The sequence below is a fragment of the Thermobia domestica genome, chromosome 14 (genome assembly GCF_964235325.1).
Source record: "Thermobia domestica chromosome 14, izTheDome1.hap1.1, whole genome shotgun sequence".
NCBI lineage: Eukaryota > Metazoa > Arthropoda > Insecta > Zygentoma > Lepismatidae > Thermobia > Thermobia domestica.
Genome location: NC_137467.1, coordinates 196839657 through 196848394, shown reverse-complemented (window position 1 = coordinate 196848394; position 8738 = coordinate 196839657).

Below are 8738 nucleotides of genomic sequence, written 5' to 3'. Positions count from 1 at the left end.
ATATCGCTCTTCTCATCCATGAAGTATAAAATTGCATTAATATATACATCAGGGTGTTTCAGATAAAACGTCCAGTGCTTATAAATCCGAAACGGCTAAGAATAAAAAGATGAAACAAAAACTGAGATAGGAAAATGTCATAGGGCACATCACAATTTTTGATTTGGGTCACCGTTTTCAAAATGGTCGCAAAAAGTGGGTCCTGTATCAGATAAAACGTCCAGTGCTTATAGGCCTAAATCAGAAACGGCTGAGAATAGAGAGATGAAATAAAACTGTGATAGGGAACGATGATAAAGCATATCAAGTGGTGTTGTTGTGGTGACCCCCAGGGCCCTCCTTCAAGGGGCCCCAGGTGCCAACTTCAAACTGATACAGGACTTTTTGCGGCCATCTTGAAAACGGTGGCTTAAATCGAAAATTTTTCCTACAAAAGTCGTTTCATTTTTCAAGGACTCTTGAATGAGATATAATTCAATACATGTTCCTATTTGAAAATTTGAAGTTGGCCCCTGGGCCCCCTTGAAGGGGGGCCCTGGGGGTCACCACAACAACACCATGTGATGTGCATTATGACATTTTCCTATCTCAGTTTTTGTTTCATCTTTTTATTCTTAGCCGTTTCGGATTTATAAGCACTGAACGTTTTATCTGAAACACCCTGTATATATATATATATATATATATATATATATATATATATATATATATATATATATATATATATATATATATATATATATATAATGAATATAGTTCCCTTATTTCTACAGTATATGAAACCAAATAAGAGTTAAGGTAACATAGAATTTTGTAAGCCTTTTTACATTGTACGAAAACTTTTTTTTTTTTAAAGTACTAGTTAATAATAGGATGTTCTGTATTTCCACATTTCCACACTACAGGATATTTCCACACTATACAAAAGGTCTTAGAAACCAGTAGTAATTAACATAATATTTTATTTTAAAATATTTCTTATGTGAAAGATCTTGCAAACAAATAGTTAATATGCTACAGTTAGGTACAAATTCCTTTAAGGTATTAAAGGTCTTAGACACAAGTAATAGAAGTAGCAATTGCCATATCAAAGGCTTAGGCGTCCCATTGCTCTTGAGTCTTGTCCATATAATATTTAGGAAATATGAACACAAAAGCTTCTTCAGGCTCTATTTTTATACTATTTATTGATTCAGGTATTTTGTTGAAGTCTACATAAAAAGATGAGTCTTTTGTTTTAAAGTCTTTTTTTTTTTTTTTTTTTTTTTTTTTTGCCATTTCAGGAAAGCAATTCGGCATCGAAGACCTCCATTCTTCGCCCTCTAAGCAGTGCATGTTTTGTTTACTAGATGGCAGCAGTTGAGTCACGGCGCTTGAACGAGGAAGGCGTGTTTCTGATACTGCCCGGGACATGGAATTTTCGTCAATTGGAAGGTGTGTATAGTGATATTGCTCTTGCAAAAAAAAAAAAAAAAAAAAAAAAAAAAAAAAAAAAAAAAAAAGATAGAAAGTGGGTGCGTGAGTTCAAAGCAGAGCGAACGAGTGTGAAAAATAAGCAGAGAGCTGGACGTCCAAAAACAGCATTAACTGACGGTAACATTGCCAGTGTTAGAAAATTTCGTCATGGAAGATAGGCGTGTCACCATGCAAGAGATTTGTGATACACTGGGGCTAATAATGGGAACACTAGAACGAACAATTACAAACAAACTAGGCCTAAGGAAAGTTTCTTCTCGCTAGGCTCCACGAATGCTTAATGACAACCAAAAAGAGGCAAGGGTTAGATCAAGAGTTGCAAATTTGATATGCTTCAGAACAAAGGGACGTAATTTATTAGGAAGTGTTGTGACAATGGATGAATCACAAGTTTCATCATTCAACTCAGAAACAAAAAAGCACTCGATGCAGTGGATACACACAGATTCACCACTGCCCAAAAAATTTCGTCAGGTAGTATCCAATGAGAAGGTGCTCTACGTTTTCTTCTGCAATTCCCAGGAAGTAATATTGTTCCATCTTGTTCCCAAAGGTCATCTAATTACGGGAGAAGTATTTTGGTACACTTTTGATATAGAATTTTTACCAACATTGACTCAGAAACGACGACAAATGGTAATTTCATCCTCCACAAGGACATTGTACTCCGCCCCCATTCCGCGCTAGTGTTGTGACCTCATTCTTAATTGACCGCGGTATTGGACTTCTGTCGCGCCAACTCTACTCACCAGATTTAGCCCCGAATGACTTCTGGTTGTTCCTAAACTTCAAAGATTCTCTTCGTGGATGCCATTTTGCCAGTAGATCATCCCTAAGAAGTGCTATTTTCCAGCATCTGAAACATGCCCTCAAAGATGACTATGCCACATGCTTCACAAAATGGACGGAGCGATGGCAACTGTGTATCAATAAAGAAAGAGAGTTTATTGAGAAATATACACCTTAGCTCCCTATATTTCTTTATTCTTGGAAATTAGAACAAAACGACATGTAGGCCTGCTTTTCGTGTGCACCTTGTGTATACGAAATTTACATACCGATGTTGTTGAACATGATGAATAGCATGCAGAGCATATGCTGCAAGGCATTAATGAATGAATGATGGTGTTACGGAAAAAGAAACGAAAGAATGCATACTCATGCACGATCAAAATTAATTAAATAAACCGAATGTTATTTAAAAAGGAAGCCTATTCTTCGTTCTTTTCGACCTGCAAATTTTCTTATTATCTGCTGACTGAAATCGAATTCTGTTCACGAAGTCCCTGTGAATAGAGAACATCGCTACTGCAGATACAACAGTATTTTTTCTGCCATGGTGTTCCGAAGGAAGTCTATTTCCTTTAGCAGTGTAGGGGTTAGCTCATGTCTCATGTGCCTGAAAGGTCCCCTCGATTTGATTTCAGGTTCGATTGACGCATGGTAGGGCATTTAAAAAAAGTTGGTCACATAGTGTGGTCTGTGCTCGTTCTGTCCGCCATATTGGATATTGAACAGGAATAATGACGTTTTGAGAAAACTGTTAGGTTACTAATTAAACAGTTCTAGCATAGGTTGTAATTATAATACAGAAACGATTTATATCTCGTTCGTATTGCAACTATCCATACTTTAAAACGGTGTATATGATATGCATGTGTGTCGTAGGAGGGACACGTTACGGTGGGGAATTCCCGGAAATTTACACAAAAAATTCGCTTTTTTCTAGTTTCATCGCTTATAAGCTGGCAACCGTAAGAGCAAGAAACAACACAAAATTTTCAGGAAAGTAATATATCTGCAACACTTCTAGGGAGTTTGAAGTAGATAGTTGATGTACAAACAGAGAAAAAAATCCATCAGTGTGTTACTTATACGTGTGGGTGACCAGGACATAATTTGTCGGGTTTTCCTAAGACATCTAAGAAGTCTAGCGTTAAAGTAGAGAGTACTTTAATTTGGTAAAAAACAAAAAAAATGTAGTGTTAAAAAATATACATAGTGATGAGTAATCCTGAGATACAAGGAAACAACTGGTGCATTAATATGGATTTACACAGCCTCTGGAATCGGAACATTTACAATAAGTACAACATTTGAAGGAGGCTTGCCTGCTACAGGCACCTTTTCTGGCACACTTTCTGGCACATTTACAAGGTTTAATATAATCACTAGGTAAAAGAGATGTAGAGGTTATGTCTGGAATATAGTATTCACCATCATAGATATAACGAAATCGATAGGGTCTGATTGTTCGACACGTCTAAGAGCGTTTATCCACCGGTAGCACTGAAAATATGATCCCTTTATATGAAGCGCCATCGTATTTGGGGGGAGAACAAGCTTTTTGAAATTTCCTTTCCACTGTTTCTGATGAAACTTTATGAATCGCAATTCGTTATATAAATACATATTTGACCACAAAACATTGCGAGAAGAATTTCTCTGCATCGTGCACATTATTTTTGTTTATCACTCTTGTTCCAAAGTTCTCGAGGCCTGAAGTTCCAGACAAATCAACAATCTTCATTGCTGTTGCTTTGCTTCCAACTTTGCTAGTTGAATCGCAATCAGTTAGTGTGGACTGGAGGCAAAACAACGATTGAAGTTTCTTTCATTTCTTTTGATAGTTCATGAATTGGAATTGCCCGGGATATTCTACCAACAGCAGACAGCATCCACAATTCCTGAAGCTGTTAAATATTCCCATGTATTTTTGTAATGGTATAAAACATTTACTAACACATCTGCATCTGGTGACACAACACCTACATCTGGAGTCATTCCTGTTTCTACAACTTGGTTGATGTAAAGCAACATTCGGTCGTCAGCTTCTTCATGTTCGGAATGATGATTTTTCCATGACACAGATTTGTTGCGGATCGCCACACACTTGAATCTGTCACTAGTATGTGCACCATCAACGTAGAGGTCTTGCTTTGTAGAGATGTCTTCTTTCTCCAATATCCATGATATGAAAAACTTTTGGAATTTCACTGTTGTCAGAAGAGCCCCAGTAACATTCCATCTGAACTGGAAGTGGGGTGAGTGGAGAGGAATATCATACTTTACCGAACTTGTTTTACTTCTTCGCGCTCGTTCTGAGCGATTCCTGTTTTCGTATACATATCAAAAACATCCAAACTGTTCACTTGATACGAAATTGGCACCAAGTAATCAGCCAACTCACCAAATGCCTTCAGCTTCAATCGTTTAATTGGAATCTTCCTAGCTTGTGCCATAAAGTCCACAATAACACTATACACTATGTCACCGTGCGGCATCTGCGAAGAAGGTGAGGTAGTAAGTTGCTTCTCTAGTTCACACATGAGGTCTGATTTTACTGTTTTACTTAGGAACATTCCTTTTGTCATAAAGAATGATGCGATCTTACTGTAGCCTCTTGCTCTTGCAACATCAATGACTTTCAATGCCTTTGAACTTTCCTGTTGAATACCCAGCCGTTCAGTTCGGACTACAGTTTTGCATAGAACACTTCGCTTAATTAGATACAGCAACTGTTTGATTTTGTCAACAAATCGTTCTTGGATAAAGTCTGTGTGAAGTCGTTTACCGTGTTTTATGAAGTTCAACAGCAAAGTTTACTCATCAGTCCATCACTTTGTTTGTGACAATATTATATAATGTCGTGGTATGATCACCAGAATAAACTTTGAAAGGATTTTTTCTTGCTAGGATGAAAACAACACGTCTGACACAGTCTTCACCCCGAATAGTGTGGGCACAAGAAAATTCGTGGTGTAGGGAACACTCATCTTTATCATTCATGTCACAGAAAGTACGTAAAACCTGCCCTATAAGTTTTTTTGTGTGTGTGTTTGTGTGTTTGACGAGATCATACTGGGCCAAAGCTTCCTTCCTGCGGGTGATACCACCAGTGTCCTTTGTTGCCCTGTTGTAGTTCTGCTCTAATCCTTGATAGATCGGCACTCAACTAAATTTTCGAGTGGTATTTTTTACTATAAAGGAGACCGCTTTAAAAGAGAGGCACACATAAGAAGTATAGATAGTAAGCTTAGACAGTCTTCTACGAATACAAGCCCAACGAAAATAATTTGTTTTATCGAAAGCAAAGAAAAGAGGAACTGATCGAGAAACAGCACTCTCAAATATTTCCCATTTCGCTTCACGATGAGCACGTAGCAGGTCACGCATAATGGGAATATACATGAACAAACTGACTCCAGAAGAGAAAAGTGTGACTTTTCTGCTCTCCGTCAACTACAAAAGTTTGGATATTTACTTTTAACTGACCAGAATGTTCACATGCACATTTCATACCATCAAAAACACATTCTTCATCTTTTATCTGAGAGGCTCTTTGTATTCTGTGCAGGTCACTGATACATTGTTCATGTTTATTCACATCATACTTGCATGCGAAAGCCAACCAGCACAAGCGTTTCATTGCCTCTGCTAGTATAGAAAGTCCCCTCATTCCCTTAGCATAATGAAAACCATTCGAAATGCTTTTGCAAGCTGTTTCAAAAAAAAAAAAAAAAACTGTTGCTATAAGTATGTGATCTGCTCCACTGTATCACGGGTATTTCCTAATACATGCAATGAGCTCTATGAAATGAAATCCACCCAAGCCGATGTAAATGTCAAATTTACTTGGCATTAAATGTTATATTTCTTTCGCAATCTGATACGCATCTTGACCATACCACAAGGATCCATTTTCCACCTCTACTTGTTTTAAACATTCTTCAAAATTTACGATACAAGTATATATTGTACAATTCGCGGCAAAAAACTTGCAACATGAGCATATAAGTTTTTTGTAAAATGACGAAGTCTTTTGTTCCACAATAAGTGTGCACGGGAGGAGGCCGAGGTTTATCCTGGCGTGATTCGTTCCACTTAGATGTTATGTTCATTTCCTGTGCTGTTAGGCGTAGTTTCACAATACATAACATCCTCATGTTGCAGGTTTTTTGCCGCGGATTGTACCAAACTCTGTTGCTGGATATGGAGTGATTGGAGTGAATATGGTCTGGGTGATAGATTGATTTTCATCTGTTATTATGCTATTAAATGCACTCCACGAGGGTACTTGTTGAATGGCTTTGCTTACATCTGCAAAGTTTCTATTTTGGAGAAACCGAGAGTGGAACAGAAGAAAGGAAGTCTTGTTCCCTGCACTAATTACCAGATTGACTTGTGCCTGGTCTTGCGGACGGAACAAACATTTTCTCTCTCTAGCCACCTACGACAAACAAGGTGTTCTTGGCATGGCAAAGTATGGGATAAACTCCAATTGGAAGTGTCAATATCTCCATATTCAACAGACAGTCTTTAATCATTAGTTTTAAATGCCTCGGAGTCCACGTCCAGATCACTTTGTCCTGGAAGATTATCATGACAGTATCATGCGTCCAACCTATTCCTGCTCATGGGATGTGCCCTTCGACGTCAAAATTGTCCACAGTTGTTTCCTTGTATCTCAGGATTACTCATCACTATATATAATTTTTAACACTACATATTTTTACCAAATTACTCTACTTCAACGCTAGACTTCTTAGATATCTTACGAAAACCCCATAAATTATGTCCTAGTCACCCACGCGTATAAGTAACACATGATTTTTTTTCTCTGTTTGTACATCAACTATCTTCTTCAAACTTTCTAGACGTATTCCAGATATATTGTTACTTTTCTGCAAATTTTATGTCGTTTCTTGCTCTTAAGGTTGCCAGCTTATAAGCGATGAAACTAGATAAAGCTTTTTTTTTTTGTGTGTGTGTAAATTTCCGGGAATTCCCTACCGTAACGTCTTCCTGTGACACACATGCATATCATATACACCGTTTTAAAGCATGGATACTTGCAATTCGAACGAGTTATAACTCGTTTCTGTCTTATAATTACAACCTATGCTAGAGCTGCTTAATTAATAACCTAACAGTTTTCTCAAAACGTCATTATTCCTGTTCAAAATCCAATATGGCGGACGGAACGAGAACTCACCACACTATGTGACCAACTTTTAATTTTTAATGTCTGAACCACCCATCAATCGAATCTGAAGTCAAATCGAGGGGACCTATCACGTATACGAGACATAAGCTAGCCCCATGATTATAGGGGAAGGGACACACCTCTTTTCTCTGACGATCGGCATTTTGCTAGCACTTTTATTTGAATGTTGGAGACAACAGTATTTCTTCTGCCATGGTGTTCCGAAGGAGGTCTATTTCCTTTAAGAAAGAGACACGCCTCTTTCCTCTGACGATCGGCATTTTGTTAGCATTTTTATATCAATATTGGGGATAGAAATTCAATGTTCAGTCACCACGTATTTTTCTTTTGCTCTAGTGTAAAAAGAAGTATGAAATCTGAAGTTTTTTCCTTGGAGATATAATCTAATAAATATTACAACGAAACTGCGTAGCATAAGGGCTTACAACGATACTATGTAGATTTCTGAGCTAATTAAAATAATATCTATAGGAGTTTAAGAGCAGCTTAGTTAAACTCCAGATTACCAGGGGAGTAAAAACTCAGTAATGTAATTTGTCACGATTGAATAAATGTATAATTTATAAACTACTCATCAGGATGATGCAGGTTACTTAAATAAAAGAGAGAAAATCGAATTTTGTATTTTATATTACAAAAGGGTGATGATGAAAAGATGAAATGAATTTTGATGAAAGACCCGGAGTTCTAAAAATAAAAGGGGATAATTATAATTTCTAAAGACCGATCAACACATTGACCTGAAGGGCCTCGGTTTTTGACCGGTTGTCTCGTCAGTTGAAGGCTAACCAATGAGACTAATAAATCAAAACATGCCAATGCAAGGCTGTGTGTGTAAATAGAATATTCGTTTCCTTTTCCCTCAAACAAACCTCTTTGAGAACGAATCAAAATATGGTTTTGCTTACTCACGTCTGATCTGCTTGATGTCCAAAGGCTGCCTGCTGATATTTTTGGCTGGATAATTTTACAATGCACTTAAGCACTTGTGTTTGAGGTGAAAGTCCTAGCTTCGAACCCGCCTGAAAACTCTTCCTCTTCTTCCCTAGGTGTCGCCTCGCAGGGTCTCGGTTTTTGACCGGTTGTCTCGTCAGCTGACGGCTGTCCTCATCGTCTTCCTCTATGGAACTGGCCTCTTGAGCTCGAAGTCCTCCCTGGAGGTCGCCTTATGCGGTGACGTTTTTGGAGACTTGGACGTACGCCGACTCAGCTTCTTGGACTACAGGTGCTGGCTGCTACATTACGCAAGTAAAGG